General features: G+C 36.8%; 1 protein-coding gene and 1 long non-coding RNA gene across 8 annotated transcripts in view; one reads left to right on the forward strand and one right to left on the reverse strand.

Annotated features, from left to right (window-relative positions):
• Positions 1-11,978, reverse strand: part of LOC141731146 (uncharacterized) — a 29,900-nt gene extending 17,922 nt beyond the window's left edge. The window contains exons 1-2 of the long non-coding RNA XR_012583088.1: positions 11,891-11,978; positions 3,409-3,485 (exon numbers count right to left, since the gene is read on the reverse strand). This is a non-coding gene — a long non-coding RNA (uncharacterized LOC141731146). The remainder of the gene's footprint in view (positions 1-3,408; positions 3,486-11,890) is intronic.
• The window catches only part of ZMYND11 (zinc finger MYND-type containing 11), a 103,591-nt gene that overhangs the window by 44,217 nt on the left and 45,801 nt on the right, over positions 1-13,573 (forward strand). The window lies entirely within an intron of this gene.

The raw sequence follows: 13,573 nt of genomic DNA on the forward strand, positions 1-13,573 counted from the left end.
GTATTTGTTTTGCATAAGCATCTTTAGTAAATATGTAACATTTCTAATACTTTAATTGAGTTTAGCATTTTGGAGTTGATAGCTTGTTCAAAATACAAGAAACAGATATAACAGTTGAGGAGAAAAGGGCAATAAAATCTATAAATAATCTATTTCTTTAGGAAAATGTGAGGGGCTGGTGTAGGACTTTTCCAGAAGGCAAAGAGAAATCTGAACTGTTAGGTTGCTCAAATAAATAAGAAGCTATATTTGCTGAGATGTGCATAAGATGCTAATAAAGCGGACATGAGATGATTATTACCTTTGATTAATACTGTCAAAATATTCATCAAAGTGTATGAGGTGCTGGATACACAAAAAAATATAAATTCTTTGTTCTGTGGACCTTACACTGTGTAGAAAGGTCTACAATATTACTTGTAGCAGCCACTGTAATAAAAACAGAGGGCTTTGTCCCTCTCTCTGCTTTGTCTGCATTTCCAGGCTGACATGTACGTCACATTTGTCAAAGTAATCAATATGAATAATTTAAAAGAACTAAAGTAACCAGTTGGCAACTCTTCAGTTGCCAGAACCAATGTGAACTGATAATGAAGGCAGAGAGCACTAACGAGGAGAGTTACAAACAGTGCAGGTGACTAACAGAGTGAAAATCATTATAACATGGCCCATGACAAGGGCCCACTGACAGAGTTGGGAAGTTCTGGGGTGGAAGTGACAGGCAAAACTGGATTCATAAGTGGAAGAAAGTTCAGGTTCTCCAAACATAATGAACAGTGAAGTGCAGAAAGAGAGATGGCGTCCCAAGTGAATTAATGTGTACCCGGCTTCTACAAGAAGAAAATGGACCATCAAACCGAAAAGCACCTTTCCAGAGAAAGGGAATTCCAAGAGGGTTTTGAAGGAGATTGTATTTTAGGGAATTTCACTTCTGAGGTCATAGTGGAGCTCTAGAATGCATTAAAGCATATATATATTTTCATGATGTCTCCAAGGAGACGAGTGGGTAAACTAATGCTGTACACATTCCATTTTAACATTCCAAATTACTTGCTCTAGGCTACATATTAGCTGAGTTTGTTAGCTGTTTGTGCTCTTTTTAGATGTAATAAAGGGAGACAGACATGTCTAGCTGGGAATTCATCCCACTCTTATGAGAAATGCCTAGTTTAAGATAGTGGGAAAAACATTTAGCTGGGTAAAGTTAGGTCACAAAAATCATTACAAACAAGGTTGAGAAAACAAATAATCAAATGCCAGAGAAAGAAGTACTGCTCCTGGTAACTGATGGGTAGTTTGATTTTTTTAAAAAGTCTAGATCCAGATTGTATGACTCATTTGCAATCAGAAAAAAAATAAGTGACTAAACAGAAATGCAAGAAGCCTTAGTACTTTGAGAAAGATGAACAGGGTGTTAGCAGTGAAGAGCAATCCAAAAAGTGCTTGGGCATTGTAAAATCTCCCCATGCACATCAGTGATGAGAGTGATGAACACTGATCTAGTTTCTATTATGTGACATTCCTAAGGAGATAACTTTTGACAAGGAAATGATGAAGACCTTTGAATTGCAGTATGGTACCAGTGGTTGATGAAGAAACACAGATGACATAGTAAATGAGTATGCATAATACATAATATTCAAAATAAAGTTCCAAAATAACCATGGCATCAGAATATCTCTTCTGATGAAAACTGAGCAGCTAATATATTCTTCCAGGCTCAAAATCATTTGACCAGGTCAACAGCAATTCCTTCAAAGATCAATCAGTGTCTGGGCATATAGGCAAACATACAAATACTAATAATTTTTAAAACCAGTGCTCAAAATTGAAAATTATGAGCATGTGTACATAGCTGGAGCTATAAGGAAGATTTTACTATTTGTACTAGTAACATTTTTTAGAAGTGTTAATACCTCTTGGGATTGATAGAAAGTTATAATGACAGTGACATTATGGAACCATGTCATATTCCTGAGTAAGAATACATAAAAACAGCAAGAGAATTCTTTTTTAATAAATCCAAGTTTAAGGTAAGTAACAGTCTTCCTATGTGTCATATAGTAGATGACAAATGGGTACTTTCAGATAACTTTACATATTAAAAAGATGATTCATGATTTGGTTTTTGAATGGATTTTCTTTTCTCCTGATTTAAGCATTCATTTGCTCCTAGAGACAAGTTGTCCTGTGTATTTTGTGACCTGTTAGTCTAAACCCTTAATAGCAAATTGCCATGAAAAACTGTTGCTTTCTTCATTAGTTGGTTTGTTACTTTTAAGCAAATCTATTTGTTGGCTTTTCTCCTAATGTGCATTCAACATGGTTGTCTCCCTTTTCTTTATATATTCTTGTTTATTTAATCTAATTCTTACTTTTCTTAGTCTTCTGGTACTGAGCAGATGACAATGTACATCTCAATGTACATTTACTTTTAATGACCTGGGAGGAACTGTTCATAATACAAAAAGAGGATTCATAGTTTATAGATTATGAACTGTTCCAACTCAATATGCAAAACAGACAAATTTATATAATACATGCAAGTATGCAAATTGTTACCTGTACACTTTAAGTATAATTGAAAGAAGATTACTTGTGTAAATGAAGACTTCCAGAAGGTACTGTCAATGGAGAGTAGACAAGAAAAATCTACAGAACTAGGCACATATTTTCTGTAGAGAACATAAGAGTAGGAGGATAGTGTAGGAGGAGCCTAGAGCACTAGAAGGTACTTCTGATATTATCAGGAAAAACCTATAAGGAAAGAGGCCCTTTAATTAAAAGTAGACGAGATCAAGTATGCTTTGCTTTTTAAATTGATGAGGGGGAAAGGCAAGAACAGAAAAATGCGTGATTAGAAGTGATTGAAAACTGTCTTACATCAAGGAAAGAGTCACTTGGAAAATTTGAATATGCAAGTTAGAGCCTTTAAGAAATTAATTAGTAAGCTTTTTGAACTTCAGGCAATTTTTTTTGAGAAGTCATTGCATGCAGAGAAGTAATAAGAAACATAAGAAAGGTGTCTGTTTTGTAAAGAATTAAAAACCCAGTTGTGAAAATGGCAAGAATATGACAGAGTTAATTGGAGTCTTATATAAATACTTAAGGCATTGGTAGGGAAGAGACCACACTGCACAGACTCAATGTCTTAGAAAAAAACCCTCAACAAATCATCATATGAAGGGGATTCTGCAGTTTTACTGACTTCCTGTGAGGATATATTATAGTTGGAAATGCACTTTCCATGAGTTGGAGAGAAGCATTCTTCAGTAACTGGAAAACTGAATGAAGGACTGAAAACCAATCCTAACAAGAAGCAAGAGTGACATGACTTTAAAGGAATTAGTAGTTTGAATGCAAACTGCCTTTGCAAGAGGACTTAAAAATATATATTTAAGTTCCTACCTTCGTACATAAACTTCAGTATATTCAGTGCATTTTTCATTAATGATAGAGCTCACTTGAAGGCAGTGGTAGCATTTCTGTAAAGGTACAGAAAATAAATGTTCTCACCTGGCTTATGTTGTCATAAGTATCTCAAGTCAATGAATTGCAATAGTTTACAATTTGACTACAAGAACTAGCTAATATTTCTAAATCACCACATTTGTTAATAACAAAATTGCATTTCTGAGAGGTATTTATCAAGAAATATGACTTCTTTTTTCTGTCTAGACTTGATATTGGGTTAATTTGACCCTAGTGTATCAATTATTTAGATGAGCATTATTGGTATTAGTTATGCTGTAGGCACTAGTGCAGAAATGGCTTTCCATATCCTGTGAATTCTCTGTCAAGAGTGCAGCCTGACAAATTGTTCAGCCCTAAATTGTGTTAAAAATTATAACTATGCTTTGACTTCCTGTTTTTTCCTCATTATCTTCCATCTGTTCTGGTTTTGGGGTAACATCAAGAATTGATTCTATGGAATAAAATGCTTTAAAATACACTGGGAAAAAGGCAAGCATATTTAGATGAGTAGGATAAATTATTGACATTCAGTTGCATAGCAGATTGGTAAGAATTTCTGTACAGACATGTTTTTAGTTCTCTTTTTGGCTATTCCAGTCTTCCAGTTCCTTTTATAGTGCTTTCTCCATAATTCCCTTACAGGTAATTGGACTCCTAAGATTTAATTAAGTATTAATTAAATATATACCCCCTTTTCTCACAAAATATTTGGTTTCCTCAGCAGCAATATAAGAACATTTCATAATCTTTATAATTAGTTCATAGTTCATTAGCTATTAAGTTAATGTTATTAACATACCCAGTTGGCAAATCTGGTATTCTAGAACTATTATTGGCAGCTTTAAAGATTTTTTTAATTGTAAACAGATAATTATTCTGGTTTCTAGAACTATTCCATGAAGACTAATGTAAAGAACCAAAATGTAAGTCTTCTGCACATTCTTCCTTTTGTTCTCTCTCCCTTTGTTGAGAGAATTTTTTTCTCTCTCCATTTCTTGCATTTCATGATTAATTAAGTTGATTAGCTTCTCTTTCTGTCTCTCATATGGGCTGTGTCTGTTCCATCTCCATGCAGTGTGACAGGGAATGCCCTGGCACTCTCTGGAGCAGTTATGCTGGGGCTGCACCTCCTTGCCTTTGGCTCACAGAGTGTTTCTTTGGCCCTGGCATATTCTTTGTTTGTTTTATATGTGTGTGTGGTTCCTCAGTTCAAAGTGCCAAAAATAACACAGCCCACAGCAATGCTGTTCTTGAAACCTGAAGATAGAGACGTGATGGTTCCATGTGCAGGCAGCTGAGGACACACAGCGTGCTGCAGCAGGGCTGCTGCCCTTGCCAGAAGGAGCCACTCTTGGCGTGGTTCACTTTGGGTTCTCTGTCATCAGCCAACCAACCCCTGGGCCATGCTTTGCTTTTTCCTTGGAAGAAGAGCTTGTCTTTCTCCAGAATGGAGCCTGAGAATAAGTTAGTTCGGGAATGAAACCAGGAGTGGCTGTAGGACACAGGGTGGAGGTATCACAGCTTTGGGGGGGATGAAGCTGATGGATAGACCACTAGCTAGGATATGCTTTAATTGGACACCTTATACTATTTTCAAATAAAGTGATACTGATACCATGCATTTCATCAATCAGAAAGCTGGTTTACCCCATTGGTGATACAAGTAAATACTGTTTTTTCATTAATAGATACAAAAACTTTAATCTTCTTTAATTGCCTTTCAGATAGGGTGGTCCAGTACTAGGTCCCTAAATAATCATAGCTGTTTTTCCTGTATTTGTTCTGTGGACTCATTCTTGCTCCACTGTAATTTAATATAGGTGCAGCCAAGTCAGAGCATCAAACAGGAATGAGCAGATCCCAAGCCAGTGTCAAGTAGGCTCTGTTAGCTCTGTGCAGACTGACATTAATCAGCATTGATGGGATAGCATGCCAGAAAGGAATTACTATGAAAGATTACTGTAAAATAATGAGATTTTCTGGTCCCACAGTCAAGATGGAGTTGGTAACAGTTGTGGATTGAGTATGTGACCCTCTCAGTTTGACATTTGGACCTAGGAGGGGGATTTCCTCTCCAAATATCAGTCTTTGGAATTTTTCTAGTGAATGTCTGAGAAGAGTTGAAGTTCATATATCTGGTTTTGTTGCCATAATTCTTTTGCTGTTCTTTTTCTAGGTTGTCTGCTTTAACATAAAACAATTTATAGAAGCAGTGATTAAAGTAAAGTTGAGAATGAAAAATTTATTCTCAGGTATAGGATAAACACAACAGAATATAAATAAGAAAATGAGCAATTTGAATGGATAGGGAATAATCACAGAAGTATAGAAATAAGAATATGTGATGAAATGGCAAGGAAAAAAATTGGAGGCACAAGATTCTTACAGAGTTGCTTATTTGAAGCTTAGATGCTTACTAGAAAAAAAATCTGTTACTATTGATAGTACTCTTGATGAAAATTTAAGTCTTCCTAGTATTCTGCATGTTGCAACTAAATAGTCATGCAGAAACAAAAATAGTAGGCCATAAGAAAGATTAGAACAGCAGATGACTCTGGATTTATAATGAGATAATCCTGTTGTTAAACTTTGTAAGAAAAATTTACACCTGATATTTCTTTGGTTGAAATACAAGCTTAGAAGTGGGGTTTTTGCTTTGTTGGTTTCTTAACCTTTGTCAAACCATTCCCCTAAAATATATGTCTTTTTGTTCCTGGAGAGCAGGCTTATCTGAAAGCAACTGTTTGAAGTAGAACATCCTCCTGTTATGCAGGAGAATGCACTGATCACTGCAGTTTATTTTTTAGCAGTTACTGGCTCCTTTTCCATATCTGTACATCATTTTCATGTATGTTTTAAATGTGGCTATTTGAAGCAAGCAGTGTCATTGAAGCCATGGCCAGTACACTGGAGATTTTTTATTGTGCTATGCTGTGTAATAGCAATTCCAATTATGCAAGGGTAAGCAGAAGTGTGGAGTCCAAGGTCCAACAATAAAAGCAGGATATTTCCTCAGCAGTCCATGAAGTTGCTTCCAGAGGCAGCCTGGCTGTGCAGTGATCACCTGTGAGAAAACTGACTTCAGTTTGTATTGGACTGGCAGAATTATAGATAATATGCATTACAGAATACATCACTGGGGGGTGACAGGATAGAAAACTCTTAGTTTTCAATACCTCTTCATGTGTTTTCTATTAAAGGTAAAGACAAGGCACTTTTTTTCTGTCTGACTCTGCTTTGTCAATCTCCTTTGTAATTTCTTTTTCTTTCCTTCATTCAGTTTCATTCACTTTTCCTTCTCTCAGTTTCCTTCACTCCTTTCTCATTATAAACTTCAGCTACTTCTTTAAGCTCCAAACCAGTGTGGGTTTTTTCTGTTTTCAGACAATTATTTTTATGTTAAATCAAGAGAATGAACTGAGTTTGGAGTTTTAAGGCCTGTAAATCCTTAGTCAGAGATCATACTGCAGAAAACAAGTCTTCTCTGCTTTTTCAGCAATTTTTTGACTGATTTAGTTAAAAATCATTATATTAGTAAAACAAAACCAGTCTACAAATGATCATTTGATTCCCTAAGAAGAGAATTTTTAATAAAAGTACTACTTCAGTCATATATAAAAATGGTATAATGGGTCCATAACTAGCAGTTATAAGCATAACAATACATTGCAGAGAAATATGCTGGACACCAAAATGCTTGACTAGTTTGACACATTAACTTCTTATACTGATGGCTTCACAGTGAGGTCAAATTATGGATTCAGGTTAAATTTGTTTTATATTTTCAAAAGCTCAGTTACATTTTATAAAGGAACAAAGAGAACATTGAGAGCTGAAAATGTACAGAAAAGTATGGAGGTCCTCACCTACTATTGCATCATAACACAGTTTTGCTTGTAAATTTGTACTGAGACTGACCAATGAGGTAATATTCACCAAGCTAATAATGATTTTTAATACCTAGGTTAAAAAAAAAAAAAGATAAAAGAAAAGTGAGAAACTGAGCTAAATAGTTTTTGTAAAAATCTTAAGAATGAATGAAAGATTGTGATTTAATTGCACAAGGGGTGTTCACAATGGCATATGTTCATTGAATTTCACCTGTGTTCCCTGTGGATAGATACATTCACCATACAACTTTGACCTATCTGTTTATAGGGAGTTTTATCTTAATTTTGTTGAAAATTTTGGAATGATTTTTTGGTTTGGATATTATTTAGTTGTAATATTACTTGTATTCATGGTTCATTTTAAGTGCTGCCTTTAGACATAATTGACTAAAGAGAGTGGAAACAGGGATTGCAGGAAAAAATGTAATTTTTTCTTGTAAAAAGCCCATGAAGAACCTATCTACATTTACTCTGAGTAGTGGTGGAATTAAATTTGCTAAATTAGTAGATTTGGTTGAAGTATTATCTTGAGTTTATAATGTATATTTGTAATTACTCTTTTTCCCATTGAACTCCTTCGTTGATACAGTTATTTCTTCAATTTGTGTAACAATTTTATTTAATCACATTAATTAAACTGGTTAAAGGAATACATAAAAAGAAGTTCACGTGTAGTAAACAGTGTTATTTGTAATTTCTTAGGGATGATTTTTCCTTCAACTTGGTACTGATACATTGTCCCCTGTTGCTTCCTGGATTGCTGGGTCTGCTGTCCAGTGCTGGCTGTCAAAGACTAATTCAGTGCCTGGTGTGGAAAACTTCACCAGGGACTGACACATTGCTCCAGCCTCACTGCCTTTTTTTCCTGCTTTATGCAGAATGCAGGGAAGGGAAAGGATGCTGTGGCTTCACAAACACTGGTAAGGGTTTAGCATAAATGAGTATTTTGTTGAGGACTAGAGCTTGAAGTGGAGTTTTTTGTGTATTTGCTTTGATCAGAAATATTACTATAGGCACATCTTGTTCCTACAGTTCATTCTGCAGAAAACAAATAGGTGCTCAGATGTTCTGATGAATTTTGCTTGATCAATTTTCCTTATCTGGTAATTCTTCTCTTAGGAATGCTCTTACATGGTATTGCTAGAGTGGCATTTTTCTTTTCCTGTCTCAGAGGTCAATGTTCTTCATTGATTCAGTAGGTGAAGTCATCTCTGGGCTGAGCATGAATATGGTAAATAAAATGATTCACACTAACATCACAAACTCATTGTTATTAACCACAGCCATACTCCTTGTTTGATGTTTGTTAATAAGTGCATGTTCATTTAAACTCTATTGAGTGTTACTATAAAAGTTGTAATATTCAATGTTTAATGCAACACATGCAAAATATGAGCTCCAGTAGGAATATTGAGAAGGAAAGGGATGGAATAGATTTGAAAATCACTGTCCCTATTTTCATGTACTCCATATTTCTATTAATATTCATCTTGAAATTGTATAAGTTTACGCAGAAAAATACAGAAAAGGCTTTCTAATTTTTAAAATCAAACCAATATTTATGTAACAACAATTATGTTTTTTGCTCAAATCATAACATCTTTGTAATATTTGAAAGTGGAACTTCTAGCTTATGTTTGGTTTCTTTGCTGTAAATAGATGTGACTTTCTATTAGAAGTAAGAGAGAAAAATGAGTGAGACATGGCCATTTAACAGCTTGTTATCTGACCTGAAGTGCTCATCAAGGCTTTCTCTGTAATCAGTGGAGAGAGAATGATCTCCAAACACTACTCATACCATCTATTTTAGGCTGTGGTTTCATATTCCCATTCATATAAACAATATCATCACCAAGAGCAGCAGCCCTGCCCTGATGGCTTTTCCAGCCGCTGTGCTGTTCCCTAGATGGCAATAAGGTGAACATTTGTGTGACAGAGTGATGATTCTGAAACTCAGCTAGACTGAAAGTAATCTAACAAAAATAAAAAAGCAACACGCACAAAAACCCAACCCCAAAAACAGAAAGAGAAACATTTTGACCCAGATAAGAATGGAAATTAAATGAGATAGAAAGCTCTAAAAAATTGAATCATTAAAGCATTCAAATTTTCATTTTTTAACATGTTTTGAATTGAGATGGTGGATATGAGCTGATTAAATATTTCATTTGCAAGGTATTAGCTAGGATGTTACACTGTGAGTCATGTAATACTTTGTCTCTTTAGTACATCCAGAGAAAGGAGCTGGGTGGAGCAGTGGCCCCGCAGCTACGCAAGCATTTGTTCCTGTGCATGCAGTGTTCCTGAGTGATTAGTGCTTGTTTGCCAGTCATGCTCAGTGCACACATGTGTGCATTACCAGCAGTGTCACATATGAGCTTTTAGGGTGGAAGAATGGAAGTAGAGCCCTTTTGTAGATAAGTTCCTCCATAAAAAAGTGGTGAGATTTTTCTGGATATGGGTTGAATGGCTTGGTACTTAAATTATTTGCTTTTCGTGGTCATGCTGGTGGGTTACACAATCTAAAGTGTATAGAGAAATTGTAGGAGTGGGAGTTTAAATTACTGAATCAGGGAATTACCTGGGTTAACATTACTGTGCTTTTTACAGAAATAACCCAGATTATTACCATTGAAGTGCATGCATGGTGCCTGGGATATCTAAAGCGTGTACAAACAAGATCACTCCTTAGCTTCCTTTTACCAGCAGCAGCACAAACATCAGGCAGATCTGAATTTAGCTGAACTGCTGGATTTCACTGTTGCACTATCAAGTTTAAGCACTCTTTCTGTTTTACAAAAACATTGCACAAAATTAGCTTTTGCATTTATGCAAATTTTGACTTTCTAGACTACAAAGGAGAGGTGAAACAAATTTTAAAAACATTTCCTGCTTGGCTTGTATATGTGCCTTCAAAATGAATGTTGCAGATGCTGATGTCAGAGGGAAAAGTAAATGCATGATTTCTCTGTAATCCTTGGAATTTTGGACTGCATAAAATGTAGATCATGTAAGAAGTATTTTATTGCAGAGGCAGCAGCGCTGTCAGTGCCTGCGTGGTCTGTGCATGTGCTGCTGGTATCTGGAGTGCAGTGGAAATCAAATGCAGCCTGTTCATATACATGCATCTTATTGTGGAGTACAAATACACAGCAAGAACATTGTGCCTTGTGTTTATCTTGGTGAATATAATCCATAACTGAAACTTCAAAATGTGTTAACACATCAAAAAGGATCCTAGAAAACAAAAGTGAGTTGCTGTGTCCCCACTGTGGCCACTTTCACCTCTGTGTGTCTGTGCTGTCTTCAGCTCTCAGACCAGCTCTCAGTTTCTGGCAAGCAGGGAATATCTGTGTCAAATACCCATAATGTTTAGCCTGTGTTTTATGGGAGTTGATTGGTACCAGGGTGCTACATGGTGGAAAGAGGCAACCTGAGCTTCAGAGCTGAGACCTTGAGGTACAGCTGTGAGCACAGATCTTCACCTGGCTTTCCACAAGGAGAACTGTGGGATTCCTGAGATTTGAGCCCGTGGATTTCAAGTTCTTAGGTCATGGAGCTGTATTTCTTAAAAATAAAATTATAACCACAGCCATCTCTTCAACCTTTTTGTTTTTCCAGTATGTCCAACTGGCCTATTATTTGCAAATTACTTTTAAAAAACTCTTAAAAGAAATGTGTGGGCCTTCTATAAAATAGCTGTCATGCCCTGAAACTGAAGCAAAAGGCATAATTTCTCACTAGAGGTAGGAAGACAATATAAAACTCAGAACAGATTTTTGGCTGCTTTCCTTCTATTTTATGTATTATTCCTTAAGGTCTGTCCCTGAATCTAGGACATTTTTATGTACCTGTAGGTAACATTTAAAATTAATGGCAGACTTTCAGTTGAGTTTAATGGGATCTGCTGTATTTTCTCAGATCTCAATTTTATCAGATCTCAGTTTATCAGACCTCAAATTTATCAGTTCTCAGCTCATCCCTGCAAGAGTTGCTCAGCAGAGTCTGTTGGCAGCAGCAGGCTGCTGCTTCCCTTTGCACTGGGGAGGGTGGAGGCATCCAGCATAGAGAGAGATAATTGTTCAGACCAAGATTACAGAGTTTGCCATGAAAATTAACATCTACCTACACTTGCTGCACTGTTGTATTTTTGCAGCTATTTGTGATAATGTATTTTATTTCAGTCTTGCACAGATACCCTTGCTGTAACATTTTTTCAGTTATTTTCTTTTGATTCAGTTCAGGTGGCTGAAAATGCAATTCCTTATGAATTCAGAAAAACTGAGATTTTTTTTAAATACCTATGGAAACTTCCTTCCTTCCTTCCTTCCTTCCTTCCTTCCTTCCTTCCTTCCTTCCTTCCTCCCTCCCTCCCTCCCTCCCTCCAGCAGTGCCCCTGTAAACCGTTTTCTGCCTCCCAGTAGACCACAGATGCCTTCAAGAGGAGTCTTTGGAAGAAAAGTTAGCAATTTTTCCATGCTGTATTTTGAAGCCATAGAGATTTGACTCTTTGAGACAGGGTTTACCTTCATGCTGTGTCTTGCAGAGCAGCAGGCAGGAGTTGTGAGCTGTGTGACAGCTGTAGGGGAAAAGTTCATAATCTGATCCCCTGCAAGTGCTGGCTACTTCTGTGTCTATTTTGCTCCCATGGTGATCACAGCTTTAGAGTTTGCTTCCTCCACACCCCTAAGTTCAAGCCAAACTTTCTTCTTTAGTTTTAAGGTATGTTATGAAGCACAGATTTTGGGTTTTATAGAAAGACATTATGATCACTGGATAATTTGAGAAAAGTATTTTGAAGCTTTAGGAGTGAATTGGTGGTATGCTGACAGACTTTGATGTTTCTGGAATGTCCTATATATTGGGCAGGAAGGTGATTTAGAGGTGGATCAGGTGCTCCTGTGGTCGTTTGTGGAGCAAAGGGAGGTGGCAAGATCCAGTTGTCAAATGGTAGGGCATGAGTTAGAGGAGATCTTGTTGCTGTGAAGAGAAGAGCCCGTACCAGGTTTCCCTGCACATCTTTCTTCCCCAGCATTCAGCGTGCTCAGGTGGGGTGTGCAGCAGGTGTGGCCCCCCTGAGAACTGCTGGAGGCCCCCCCTCCATGTGTGCTGGCCCCTTGGGCTCTCCCTGTGGTGTCTGAGAGGTGATCAGACTTTAGAATGGGTAACACTAATAATATATAATATAAACTGAAGAATATGACAATATTTTATTGTTATTAACACCTGACTACTGTTCATCTGCAGTCCTGAAGTGGTTTGAAATTGCTGTCTCATGTTTCTCTGATTGGTATTTTGTGACTAAATACAGATGAGCATCACATCCATATACAATCTACAAATCTATTAATGATTATCCTCTGTGAGTCTCCTCTAAAGGTTTTCTTTTGCCATCAGACAGATGCACACATCTATTATGTATATGCACATGATTCTATTGGTAGTATTTTGTTTCTGAAGGTCACCACATTTAAATATACATTTGGTGGTATGGTGATGAGGTTTGCTTAAGGGTGGTAATGAACAAACTCCATGCCAAAGATTCTTATCCTTTGCTTTCCAAGTGGTGTTGCAATAATTGAAAACATGCATTATTAGGCCGTTAGCAGTTGATTACAAAAACTGTAATTTTGCTAAATTTGCTAGATTCTTCTGTGCTAATGTCAAGGAGATCTGCACTGCCAGTTCCTAAATGGAGAAAATACTGACCTATAAACACTCTGATTTTCAGCAGCAGTTCAGTTGCTTCTGTATTCTGCAGACAAGGAGCCTCATTTGGTGAGATTTTGAATTTAGCATGCAGATTATCAGGCCTAACCTCCACTTCTCATCAGAAAGACCCTCATTTTATATAGTAGGGATTAGCACAGTTAAATTGTATTTTGAAATGGTTTCTTCAGCCCCCTATCTGATTAGGGCTGGCTTTCTGATTTAGAGGATTTTATTTTGTCTCTGTGCCTCATTCTGGACTGGGCAAGAGCATAACAAACCAGTATTCCTTCAGCTCCCAGTTTCCAAGGTAAGGCTAATCAGCTTTTGTTGAAAACAGCAGTCAGGGGTTGCTTTATGTCCCATACTTGTTTTTGAACTTGTTGGTGCCAGATGCTTCAGTGCATGCAGAGCCAGGACTTGCACTCCCTGGATTAGTGGGGTCACTTCTGCACACAGGCAAAATTTCAATATTGGTTTTCCCTGGTCTAGTAATGAGG

The sequence above is a fragment of the Zonotrichia albicollis genome, chromosome 1, assembly GCF_047830755.1.
Source record: "Zonotrichia albicollis isolate bZonAlb1 chromosome 1, bZonAlb1.hap1, whole genome shotgun sequence".
NCBI lineage: Eukaryota > Metazoa > Chordata > Aves > Passeriformes > Passerellidae > Zonotrichia > Zonotrichia albicollis.